Here is a 14,016-nt window from a genome sequence, read left to right on the forward strand (position 1 = left end):
AGAGTCACAAGGAGCTGCAGTGGGAATCAAACCTAGTTGACCAGGATCCAAGACCGTTGTACTAACCAGTAGGCTATTCCTCCACATGACTGCATAATTACTTTCTCTTCATTTTCACCATGAAAGAACAAATTATATACATATTCAGAATGTTGTATAGATCAGTGAAAAAAAAAAAAACGTTTCCTACATTAAATGCATTTTGAATTGTTTTTAAAGGACAGAAGCTGAAAAATGCAGAAGTGTGTGAAAACTTATAAGGCACAGAATTGCATGCCTACTGTGTGAATTTCCATCCTGGGTGCAAGCACTCCAAGAAGGGGTACGATGACAGCAGATCGCACATGTACAAAGCCCCGAAATGGGAAGGCTTTTGAGGACAGCTGCAACAAACACTTCAAACAACCCCAGCCCTTGCTCCTGATAACATTTTTGTTATTCCCTACTTATGCCTCTTACAGCTTGTGGGGAGTTGGTGATCCTGAAGCCATGTAGGCTTGAGGTCAGCAGTGATTGTTATATAGAGCAGAAGAGTTCTGGTCTGGTGCCGCTACCAATAGTTTCCGATTATCTGCTAGTAAAGATTTATATTCTGCTTTTAGCAACAACAACTTCAAAAGTAAATTCCAAACACACAAATAGAAAAATACATTTAAGTATTTTTTCAAGGAGAGGGTGCTGGATGCTTGGAATGCCCTCCCGCGGGAGGTGGTGGAGATGAAAACAGTAACGGAATTCAAACATGCGTGGGATGTGCATAAAGGAATCCTGTGCAGTAGGAATGGATCCTCAGAAGCTTAGCCGAAATTGGGTGGCGGAGCAGGTGGGGGAAGAGAGGTTGGTGGTTGGGAGGCGAGGATAGTGGAGGGCAGACTTATACGGTCTGTTCCAGAGCCGGTGGTGGGAGGCGGGGCTGGTGGTTGGGAGGCGGGGATAGTGCTGGGCAGACTTATACGGTCTGTTCCAGAGCCGGTGGTGGGAGACGGGGCTGGTGGTTGGGAGGCGGGGATAGTGCTGGCCAGACTTGTACGGTCTGTGCCCTGAAGAAGGCAGGTACTAATCAAGGTAAGGTATACACATACGAGTTTATCTTGTTGGGCAGACTGGATGGACCATGCAGGTCTTTTTCTGCTGTCATTTACTATGTTACTATGTAAACAAATGTTATATATTTTGCAACCTTCCCAAAACTATAATTCTCTATCCATCACAGTAACTGACAAGGTATATATTTTTCTATATGAATCCTGTTAATATCTTGTAGCAACCCCAGTGCTGAAATCCGTCTTTCTCAAGTTAGGACAGATTGTACTGAAGACAGTAATACTAACAAAACTAAGTAACACCTAAAAAACATTCCAACGATAGACTAGGAAAAGGAACAGGGGAAGTTAATGGTTTTTTTCTATGAAAAGGACATGCAACAGAACGTTATTGGCACATGTCTGTTGACTTATGATTGCCCATCACCCTTCCTCCCCCTTTTCCTCTTCAAGCTGTCACTGGAATGCTCTTCAGGATTCTCTTATATTTATAGTATTGCTATTGTTCTAACTTGAGTTGAGAGAGGTGGTTTTAGCTTATGAAGCTAATCAAGAAATGTGCTGGATTAGTCCAATAAAAAGAGTATCAACTAATAAATAAAACTAACATACATTTTTATGAGAAAGAAAACTGAACAAAACAAAATATCCTGACATTAGTTTTTCCAGCAATCAGTAGTTTAAAAGCCATTTTGTTTTGACTATTGCTCTAAATTAAAATCTCTAGCACCTTGTGCTTACTAAGGAGCAGAACTGCTATCCAAGGGCTTTAAAGGCCACCACGTTAACACAACCAAAAAAAAGATACATTTCAGAAGAGATATGAAAGAAGGAGATAACAAAAACAAAGGATGGTCCTATCAACACCCTTAGTGTGGATGGCAGGTTTGGAGTCTCCCCCAAAAGGTTGGCGAGAGGAAGAATCCTACAGTGCCCTACTGCCTGGATCTCCTCCCTCAATTAACTGTTTCCAAGTTCTCCCCTTATCTCCAGTCCTCTTCACCCAGTCAGCCCAGCACAAAAAAAGTCTGACAGTGGAGACTTGGGTAGTGCTGTGCCTTACACAAGAAACATCAGCTGGTGCACGCTTACTGGTCTTGGCCCCATTCCCTTCGAGGGCTTCTTCATGCTAAAGGGAACCTATGTGTTGATTTTTTTTTTTTTGGTTAGCTGCAGAAGGCAAGCATCTTCTGAATCTCTGCCAGCAGTTTTCTTCAGCATTGGGTTGACCAGATGACATTTGAAATTTAATGCCATAAGCAATAGCATACGCTGACAATATGCAAATCCAAAGTGTATTGAAGACTAAAGAGCAAGATTTTCTGGTGCAGTATCAGGCTACACATCTGGCAAGATCCAAGTGTTGCACTGTTTTTCAACTAAAAGCAAGAGCGCCGTTTTTTTCAGATTTAAACTGTAATATTTTAGTCATATGAAAAATTAATGATTTCATTAAGTTGTAGATATTTATGGAGTGCTAATCTAGAACATTACATCCCAAGCAATGCATAATACAAATAAGAAAACAAAACAAAAAAAACCCAAGCATGAATACAAATATAACCCATCAAACCAAGTATCTCAGCAGGTATAAACACACAGGGTGTGCTCTGTGAACATGTTTAAGTTTTTATCCATTTATCAGAAGATTAATATGTATTTTTATTGCTAATACTGCGAATTCTTGAGTACACAAGGTTTTCTGCCACTTTCTTACTAAAGGAGACCATCCAACATTAGACCAGCACAAAGAACTGCTGAGATCTTCAGTACTACTAACCTACCTATAAAAGGTCACATCGGTGTGGTATCTACAAAGTTACAGAAAAATCTTCATTTCTGGCAGATACCGTTTATGTGCCTTTGCATCAACAGAGGATTATCATTACTATCACTGCTGCCACAAGCAAATTTATCCAATATATATACTGGATGTTACATAATACATTTCTCCACTTTGTTTTTATTCCTTAAGATAAACCATAATTAATTTTAGTTTAAAACAATTTTTTTATTGAACATTCAATAAAACATTACAACCATAAGTTTGTGTGAATTATTCATTTTTCTCCCCCCCCTTTCTCCTCCCTCCCCTCATTACATTTCGTCTCACCCTTCCTTATATTAACAGCATCATTTCTTCTTGTATATTAACAGATTCAAGATAACTTCCTTCGCCATAAAAACCATAATTAATTTTAATACCATTTCTTATGGCATGATATACAATATACTATGTAAATTAATATATAGTTACATAGTTTACTTTCCTTCCTGCAAGCCGAACATGAAGTACAAACCTATTGATTTAAGCTACTACTACTTAGCAGCGCTGTACAAGTTTAAACATGGGGAAGGACAGTCCCTGCTCAAGAGAGCTTAACCTGCCCGCAAGCTAAAAACTATCCAAAGTGCCATCAAATTCTTCCTGGTGATCATTAACTAACTAACTTCCGCAAAGTACTGAAGCCCCATCTCTTTAACAAGGCATACCACAAAGATCAACAAATGTGAAATCCTTATAATATCTGCTTGTTATGCTTTATCACTTTCATGTTACCCAAGATCCTTTCTGTAATACTAAAATGTCTATTTCCTTATGTATTTCCACAATTCATAATGTATTGTAAGCCACACTGAGCCTGCAAAGAGGTGGGATACAAATGTAATAAATAAAGGGTTACAGAGTTTGCAAAGGACTTCTACCAGTTTTTCCTCTTCCCTGCAATGCATTAAGAAAACCCATCCAAATGCACTTACATGATGTTAGGGTGAAGAGCTCGGGGCCATGGAGGCCTTGACTGTCTTGTTCACAGGCTTCCCGTCCTGACTCTCAGCTTCACTTCCCGGCTCTTTGCACCGAGCTCAACGGGCTCTTCCCTCCTCGGGGGGGGGGAGGAGGGGGGTCTCTGGCTTTGGCCGCTCTCCGCTTCCTAGAGGTCACTCACTGAGACGAGGAGGAGTGAGTGACTCCCGCACTCTCTGAGCTCGCGAGGGGAGGAGCCGCCCGACGTCCGCCGCCAGCCCAGAGCGGAAACGCCTTCCAATCCCAAGAGCGCTGGCACCGACCGAGAAACAGTACCCGGAAGTGACCTCACACCGGAAGACAGGGCTCTCGGCTGCCACCACTTCCGGTTGTTTCGCTGAGAGGGAGGAGGGAGCCTAACGTTGTTACCAAAGAAATACAAACAAGAAAAAGAGAAGGAAAATAGAAACATAAGCCTTACAATACTGATACATAGTAACATAGTAGATGACGGCAGAAAAAGACCTGCATGGTCCATCCAGTCTGCCCAAGACAAACTCATATCTTGAATTTGTACCTGTCTTTTTCAGGGCACAGATCGTACAAGTCTGCCCAGCAGTATTCCCCGCCTCCCAACCACCAACCCCTCTTCCCCCCACCTGTAAGCCACAAGGCGTACGCAGCGCTGCACAAACATAGAAGAAAGACGGTCCCTGCTCAAAGAGCTTACAATCTAATAGACAAAAAATAAAGTAAGCAAATCAAATCAATTAATGTGAACGGGAAGGAGGAGAGGAGGGTAGGTGGAGGCAAGTGGTTACGAGTCAAAAGTAATGTTAAAGAGGTGGGCTTTCAATCTAGACATACTAGGACAAACCGAAGGTCCATCGAGCCCAGTAGCGTTTCCGACAACCACAAAAGAGAGATGCCGCTTATCCTAAGTCATAAGTACATAAGTAATGCCACACTGGGAAAAGACCAAGGGTCCATCGAGCCCAGCATCCTGTCCACGACAGCGGCCAATCCAGGCCAAGGGCACCTGGCGAGCTTCCCAAACGTACAAACATTCTATACATGTTATTCCTGGGATTTGGGATTTTTCCAAGTCCGTTTAGTAGCGGTTCATGGACTTGTCCTTTAGGAAACCATCCAACCCCCTTTTAAACTCTGCTAAGCTAACCGCCTTCACCACGTTCTCCGACAACAAATTCCAGAGTTTAATTACACATTGGGTGCATAAGTACATAAGTAGTGCCATACTGGGAAAGACCAAAGGTCCATCTAGCCCAGCATCCTGTCACGAACAGTGGCCAATCCAGGTCAAGGGCACCTGGCACGCTCCCCAAACGTAAAAACATTCCAGACAAGTTATACCTAAAAATGCGGAATTTTTCCAAGTCCATTTAATAGCGGTCTATGGACTTGTCCTTTAGGAATCTATCTAACCCCTTTTTAAACTCCGTCAAGCTAACCGCCCGTACCACGTTCTCCGGCAACGAATTCCAGAGTCTAATTACACGTTGGGTGAAGAAAAATTTTCTCCGATTCGTTTTAAATTTACCACACTGTAGCTTCAACTCATGCCCTCTAGTCCTATTATTTTTGGATAGCGTGAACAGTCGCTTCACATCCACCCAATCCATTCCACTCATTATTTTATACACTTCTATCATATCTCCCCTCAGCCGTCTCTTCTCCAAGCTGAAAAGCCCTAGCCTTCTCAGCCTCTCTTCATAGGAAAGTCGTCCCATCCCCACTATCATTTTCGTCGCCCTTCGCTGTACCTTTTCCAATTCTACTATATCTTTTTTGAGATACGGAGACCAGTACTGAACACAATACTCCAGGTGCGGTCGCACCATGGAGCGATACAACGGCATTATAACATCCGCACACCTGGACTCCATACCCTTCCTAATAACACCCAACATTCTATTTGCTTTCCTAGCCGCAGCAGCACACTGAGCAGAAGGTTTCAGCGTATCATCGACAACGACACCCAGATCCCTTTCTTGATCCGTAACTCCTAACGCGGAACCTTGCAAGACGTAGCTATAATTCGGGTTCCTCTTACCCACATGCATCACTTTGCACTTGTCAACATTGAACTTCATCTGCCACTTGCACGCCCATTCTCCCAGTCTCGCAAGGTCCTCCTGTAATCGTTCACATTCCTCCTGCGACTTGACGACCCTGAATAATTTTGTGTCATCGGCGAATTTAATTACCTCACTAGTTATTCCCATCTCTAGGTCATTTATAAATACATTAAAAAGCAACGGACCCAGCACAGACCCCTGCGGGACCCCACTAACTACCCTCCTCCACTGAGAATACTGGCCACGCAATCCTACTCTCTGCTTCCTATCTTTCAACCAGTTCTTAATCCATAATAATACCCTACCTCCGATTCCATGACTCTGCAATTTCTTCAGGAGTCTTTCGTGCGGCACTTTGTCAAACGCCTTCTGAAAATCCAGATATACAATATCAACCGGCTCCCCATTGTCCACGTTTGCTTACCCCCTCAAAAAAATGCATTAGATTGGTGAAGAAATATTTTCTCCGATTTGTTTTAAATTTACTACACTGTAGTTTCATCGCATGCCCCCTAGTCCTAGTATTTTTGGAAAGCGTGAACAGACACTTCACATCCACCTGTTCCACTCCACTCATTATTTTATATACCTCTATCTTGTCATCCTTCATTTTATAGACCTCTGTCATATCTCCCCCCCCCCCCCCCATCACTTCTCCAAGCAGAGAGCCCTAGCTGCTTTACCCTTTGGGCATAGGGAAGTCTTCCTATCCCCTTTTCTCATTTTCAAGAATGTCAAGAAGATAAAATTAAAGCACCCTTTTGACCTCATTTGCAACTTTCTTTAAATTAGTCCTTTCATTTGCTTTCTCCCATTGCTTTATCTTATCTGTATGGATTGGCCACTGTCGGTGACAGGATGCTGGGCTAGATGGACCTTTGGTCTTTCCCAGTATGGCACTACTTATGTACTTATGTACTTTATTATGTATGGTGCTGACATTGTAATGTAGCATACTATGCCCATACTTTTGGGCCCCTTTACAAAGTCACCGTAGGGCTAATGTAGCATCAGCTAAATTGGCACTACGGCCGGGGTAGTGTGGGCACCTGGCAGTAATTATGAAGTTGGGGGGAGGGACGTTCCTGGTGATAATTGGCAGCACAACCACATTGCCCCACACTGACTGATTACCACACGAGTAGCTCATGAGCCCTTACCGCCAAGTAAATAGGTGGCGGTAAGGGCTCAGACAGTAAATAGCAGCACACTACTTTTAATATTCGTCACAGCCATTTTACCTGCCACAGTAAAAAAATGGTCCAGTGCTCGCTAATTTCACACTTCCAAACTAGTGCAGGTCACTTTTTACCACAGCTTAGTAAAAGGACCCCTTTGTATTGTTATTTGAATATTTTTACTGCTGTGATTGTCTTTTGCTTATGTTTGACTTTTTCTTGCTGTAGACCATTTTGAGTGAAGTCCCTCAAAAAGGCGGTAAATAAATCATAATAATACATTGGAACCTGATAGCTAAATCCTGCTGTGTAGAAAGTGTTTTTGTAGTTGGGCAGATGTAGGAGTAGGTAGTTTCTGTTTACTAGGCTGGCATTTCTTGAGGATAGTTCAATCGTGTTAAGCATATATTCAGGTGCCATTCCAAATAGGATCTTGAAGATTTGAGTACTCACTTTGAAAAATATTCTTGCCTTGACTAGTAGCCAATGTAGTGTTTCCAGCAGTGGGGTTGCTCTTTCGTATTTCAATTTATTTAAAATCAGCCTTGCTGCCATGTTTTGGACTGTTTGCATCTATTTTAGTGTGTTTTTCTTGCACCCTACATATGCTGCATTGCAGTAGTCTAGTTGTGATAGTATCGCAGATTGGATCAGTATCTGGAAAGATTGTCTAGGGAAATAGTCTCTTATTCTCTCAGTTTCCACAGTGTTCTGAAGTATTTTGATGTTACTGCTGATATTTGACTGTCCAGTGTTAGATGTTTGTCGAGAATGATTACTACTATTTTAAGTTGTTCCAGTCTGGCATCTTTGTTGTTCGATTGTGAATTTTTGGTAGGATGTGGGGTTGTGTGGGCTGGATAGTACTAGGAATTTGGTTTTGTCTCTGTTCTTTGAAAGTTGTTGCCCATTCTTCCACTTCTCGGCATAAATCACATTTTGGAGGGGCTTAAAATTCTTTTCTGTTACTGCAGGAGGCCCACAGTACATGTTTGCCTAGGATTCACCAAAGGGTTAATGCTGCCCTGGTCTTTTTTAAACTGGATCTCAGCAGGCAGAGTAGGTTAGTGATGGATGTGGCAATGGGTAAGTAGCAACAAGGACAGGTGGAAGATAGCACTGGAAGTATCCAATTACAAACCTGCACATAGGCAGCTCAGGCATAATGCTCATTTGTTGAACTGGAACAGCTGCAATAGCAGTAGCACAGCAGAGCCCGATTTAGGGATGATGCTCTCAGCATATGAAGAAAGGAAAAAATGCTTTTCCATTTACAATACAATATATTTCTTACAGACCGCATTCACCGGTTCTATGTAGTTTACAAACAAGAAGCTACAATAATACTAGGAAATACAGACAAAAATTGATAAAACTAACTAAAATTTTGTAAAAATTACTGAAACAAATATGTTTTTAATTTCTTCCAAAAATTAATATAATTAGCCTCGCACCTAATAGTAACATAGTAGATGACGGCAGAAAAAGACCTGCACAGTCCATCCAGTCTGCCCAACAAGATAAATTCATATGTGCTACTTTTTATTTGTACCTGTCCTCTTCAGGGCACAGACCGTATAAGTCTGGCCAGCACTATCCCCGCCTCCCAACCACCAGCCCCGCCTCCCACCACCAGCTCTAGCACAGACCGTATAAGTCTGCCCAGCACTATCCCCGCCTCCCAACCACCAGCCCCGCCTCCCGATCTTGACTAAGCTCCTGAGGATCCATTCCTTCGGCACAGGATTCCTTTATGCTTATCCCACGCATGTTTGAATTCCGTTACCGTTTTCATTTCCACCACCTCCCGCGGGAGGCCATTCCAAGCATCGGGAGGTGGTGGAAATGAAAACGGTAACGGAATTCAAACATGCGTGGGATAAGCATAAAGGAATCCTGTGCCGAAGGAATGGATCCTCAGGAGCTTAGTCAAGATCGGGAGGCGGGGCTGGTGGTTGGGAGGCGGGGATAGGGCTGGGCAGACTTATACAGCTTTGACTGCAGCTTTTCTTTATTGGCTCCTGGCTCAACTGCCCACCTAGGTGGTTTTCCATGGCATACAGGTGCCGAGTTTGCCATCAACATGTAACTGGTGGATGAGTTGGAGTCTTCAGGTATACAATTAGTCTATTCTTGATGACAATGTAGCTTAACCTGCCCCATCAAAGACATGTCACTCTAACTGGTGTATATGCTCCAACCATGGTAGATTTTGTTTTATCCCAGACATAAGTTGAGTTGTCTAAGCTCCTGCCCAAAATAATTTATTTTGAATTTAACAAACTCAAGCTGCTAGTGTTAAAAGAGTTCCATTTTAATACACATTTTGGACAAAATTCCAATATACAGGCAAGAGTAATTAGTCATTACAGCAACGAACTTGCTAATGACACACTGCTTCTGGAAACCTGCTCAGCATACATTAGTCATTACTAGCACATTCTTGTGACAAACCAATAAGAACAATTGGATGTATTCACACTCCAAACATAGGTAGTCACAAGATTATACCAGGATCTTTCTGATGTGAAGTAGGTTTGTGTCACATGAGACACTTCTACTGGTCTAATCATTTCCTTATGTATAGCATTGTATTCCCTTCTGTCATTCCATTTACACACAGCCATAGGTGTGAGTTGGGGGAGGAGGGGTTGTGTGTACACAAGCACATATAGTAAGTACATCAGCATAAAAGCTGGAGGGGGGGCAGTGCAAGAGAGCTGGTGAAAAGGGAGTAGGAATTGAGAGAACATATTGCTAAAGAGAACGTGGTGAAGGCGGTTAGCTTGGCAGAGTTTAAAAAGGGGTTAGACGGTTTCCTAAAGGACAAGTCCATAAACTGCTACTAAATGGACTTGGGAAAAATCCACAATTCCAGGAATAACATGTATAGAATGTTTGTACATTTGGGAAGCTTGCCAGGTGCCCTTGGCCTGGATTGGCCGCTGTCGTGGACAGGATGCTGGGCTCGATGGACCCTTGGTCTTTTCCCAGTGTGGCATTACTTATGTACTTAAGAGAGAGGTGGTGTCTTAGGGAGGTAAGTGAAAGACACTCAACATGTGGGTGGGGGTAAGGAAGAGAGAGTGTGTGTAAGAAAAATCCAGAGGCAGTGAAGGATAAGGCAAAGTACCTTCAAAATGTGTAGCCTTCTGCAAAATGAGTCATCTGTGCAGGGCTTTTTTTGAGGGGGTATTTGGGGGTACTGAGTACCGGCACCTTTTCCATTGTCTGCTAAAATTGACCCATGGTTCCCAAGTTTTAATGAAAGAGCTCAGACTCTACACACCAATTCTGCCTTGTCATAGATTCTGTGACTGGTTGCAGGGGGGGGCTGGCTATTGTGGGATGTGTCCCTCAGTAATCACCCCACCCCTGAAGGGTGGCCTGGCATTTGAGTACTAGCACCTTTTTTTACTAGAAAAAACGCACTGCATCTGTGTATCTCTAACTGCCTTCTGGTTGGAAGCCCGTCCCACCCTACTCTCAGCACTGCCTCCCACTGAACCTCACCTATCCCAGAATTCCTTCTTTGGGATTGGTAGCATGAAATCTTGCTAATAATTTGGATTCTGCCAAGTACTTGTGACCTGGATTGGCCACTGTTGGAAGCAGGAAACTGGGCTAGATGGATCATCGGTCTGCCCCAGTATGACTATTCTTATGTTCTTTTGCCTTCACCTGCTCCTAGGGATATAATTACTACTACTACTATAAATCATTTCTATAGCGCTACCAGTCATACGCAGCGCTTCACAATTGAACATGAAGAAAAGACAGTCCCTGCTCAAAAGGGCTTACAATCTAAATCAGGACAGACAGACAGGACCAATAAGGGATAAGAGTAGGACAGACAGAAGGACACATAGGGAAAGGGACTATTGAAGAGAGGAAGACAAGATAAAGGTTACGAGCACTACTACTAGTACTTATCATTTGTAAAGCGCTACTAGACGTATGCAGCGCTGTACACTTGAACATGAAGAGACAGTCCCTGCTCCACAGAGCTTACAATCTAATTAGGACAGACAAACAGGACAAACAAGAGATAAGGGAATATTAAAGTGAGGATGATAAAATAAGGGTTCTGAACAAGTGAATAAGGGTTAGGAGTTAAAAGCAGCATTAAAAAGGTGGGCTTTCAGCTTAGATTTGAAGACGGACAGAGATGGAGCTTGACCTACCGGCTAAGGAAGTCTATTCCAGGCATAAGGTGCAGCAAGATAAAAGGAACGGAGTCTGGAGTTAGCAGTGGAGGAGAAGGGTGCAGTTAAGAGAGATTTACCCAGTAAACGGAATTCCCGGGGAGGAATGTAGGGAGAGATACTGAGGAGCTGCAGAGTACAAATGTAACAAAAAAAAAAAATGCACTTATAGGTGACAGGTTAGGAGTCAAAAGCATCATCAAACAGTAACATAGTAACATAGTAGATGACGGCAGAAAAAGACCTGCACGGTCCATCCAGTCTGCCCAACAAGACAACTCATGTGTGCTACTTTTGTGTATACCCTACTTTGATTTGTACCTGTGCTCTTCAGGGCACAGACCGTATAAGTCTGCCCAGCACTATCCCCGCCTCCCAACCACCAGCCCCGCCTCCCAACCAGCGGCTCTGGCACAGACCATATAAATCTGCCCAGCACTATCCCCGCCTCCCACCACCGGCTCTGGCACAGACCGTATAAGTCTGCCCAGCGCTATCCCTGCCTCCCAACCTCCAGTCCCGCCTCCCACCACTGGCTCTGGCACAGACCATATAAGTCTGCCCCGCACTATCCCCGCCTCCCAACCTCCAGCCCCGCCTCCCACTACTGGCTCTGCTATCCAATCAGGTCTTTAGCCCGGATTTGAAGGCAGCCAGGGATGGAGCTAAACGTAACAGTTCAGGAAGCCTATTCCTGCATAAGGTGCGGCGAGATAAAAGGAACAGAGTCAGGAGTTAGCGATGGAGGAAAAGGGTGCAATTAGGAGAGATTTGCCTAGTGAATGGAGTTACTGGGAAGGAGTGTAGGGAGAGCTGAGGGTGGAGAGGTAGTGAGGGGCTGCAGAGTGAATGCACTTATATAATTAGGAGCACCCCTCCTCCAGTTGCATCACCCCCCCCCCCCCACCCTCCAAGCAGTAAAGGGGTGCACTGAGCGGTCCCCTGTTCGTTAATTCCTGGACTGTGTAAGAGCAGTCTGGGGGAGTATGAGATCAGAATAGGTGGGGAACAAGAAGTTGATGTCCAGAACAAGAAGTTGATGTCAGAGGGGACAGGAGACCGGCAGAGCGGACAGCCATGCAACTGCTGAGTGCACTCACTTACTGTCTGCACCTGGGGTAGACTGCACCCATCGCCCCCACCCTTGGTATGCCACTACCTCCCTCCTTTTCCCCTGCAGGTTCCAGCCTTTACACTTTTGTGCATTGAGGAGTTTTCCTCCCAGCTTTACAGTACACATGAAATAAATCAGCATGCACTGGATTTTACAAAGCATATGCACATTTATCTCATGTATGTTCACTGTGAATAGTCTGAAAACTTGACTGGTTGTGTGGCTCCCAGGACAGGCTTGGGAATCCCTGATATAAACCTATTACAATTTTTTAAGGACCAAATACATGCTCTGACCCCTGATCTTACTGCAAATCACCCACTGAACAGCTGTTTTCTTTTTCAGACCCTACTGCAGCATACATCCTGGTGGTATACTTGACTCCTGCTGAATTCCAACCTTACTTTGGTTTCAAGTTTTGCATATCCTAGTACTCTTCAACTAAGATCCTGTAAATGTATTGTGAATGTAAATAATGTTACATTTAACATAAGAAAGTACATAGAAAAATGTGGCCTATTAGGTTTTGGTTTGCTGTTTTCAGGTTTTCTTATTGGGCAGACTGGATGGACCGTTCAGGTCTTTATCTGCCATCATCTACTATGTTACTATTACGCTTATTTTCGAAAGAGAAGGATGCCCATCTTTTGACACAAATCGGGAGATGGGTGTCCTTCTCGCAAGGCCGGCCAAATCGGCATAATCGAAAGCCGATTTTGGCCGTCCTCAACTGTTTTCCGTCGCGGGGACGGCCAAAGTTCACGGGGGCGTGTCGGCAGGGTAAGGAAGGCGGGACTGGGGTGTGATTAAGAGTTGGCCGTCCTCGGCTGATAATGGAAAAAAGAAGCACTTGGCCGACTTTACTTGCTCCATTTTTTCTTGCGACCAAGACTCAAAAAGGTGCCTGAACTGACCAGATGACCACTGGAGGGAATCGGGGATTACCTCCCCTTACTTCCCCAGTGGTCACTGACCCCCTCCCACCATAAAAAACAAGTTTAAAAATACTTTGTTGCCAGCCTCAAATGCCATACTCAGGTCCATCGCAACAGTATACAGGTCCCTTGAGCAGTTTTAGTGGGTGCAGTGCACTTCAGGCAGGCGGACCCAGGCCCATCCCCCCCTACCTGTTACACTTGTGGTGGTAAATGTGAGCCCTCCAAAACCAACCAGAAACCCACTATACCCACATCTAGGTGCCCCCCTTCACCCGTAAGGGCTATGGTAGTGGTGTACAGTTGTGGGTAGTGGGTTTTGGGGGGGGCTCAGCACCCAAGGTAAGGGAGCTACGCACCTGGGAGCAATTTGTGAAGTCCACTGCAGTGTCCCCTAGGGTGCCCGGTTGGTGTCCTGGCATGTGAGGGGGACCAGCGCACTACAAATGATGGCTCCTCCCACAAACAAAGGGCTTGGATTTGGCCATTTTTGAGATAGATGTTTAGTTTCCATTATCGGTGAAAACCGAGGTCGCCCATCTCTAAGTTCGACCCAAATGTTGAGATTTGGCTGTCCCCGACCGTATTATCGAAACGAAAGATGGATGCCCATCTTGTTTTGATAATGTGTGTTGCCCTGCCCTTTCACGGCGCCGTTCTTAGAGATGGGCGCCCCCGTTCGATTATGCCCTTCCA

General features: G+C 44.3%; 1 protein-coding gene across 2 annotated transcripts in view; it reads right to left on the minus strand.

Moving 5' to 3' along the window:
- ITCH (itchy E3 ubiquitin protein ligase) overlaps positions 1 to 4,032 on the minus strand; it is a 186,452-nt gene extending 182,420 nt beyond the window's left edge. For both annotated transcript variants that reach the window (XM_030213284.1, XM_030213283.1), the window contains exon 1: positions 3,804 to 4,032. The gene's annotated coding sequence lies outside the window, so the exon portion shown is untranslated. The remainder of the gene's footprint in view (positions 1 to 3,803) is intronic.
- Positions 4,033 to 14,016: the final 9,984 nt, after the last annotated feature.

Source organism: Microcaecilia unicolor, chromosome 8, assembly GCF_901765095.1.
Source record: "Microcaecilia unicolor chromosome 8, aMicUni1.1, whole genome shotgun sequence".
Lineage (NCBI taxonomy): Eukaryota > Metazoa > Chordata > Amphibia > Gymnophiona > Siphonopidae > Microcaecilia > Microcaecilia unicolor.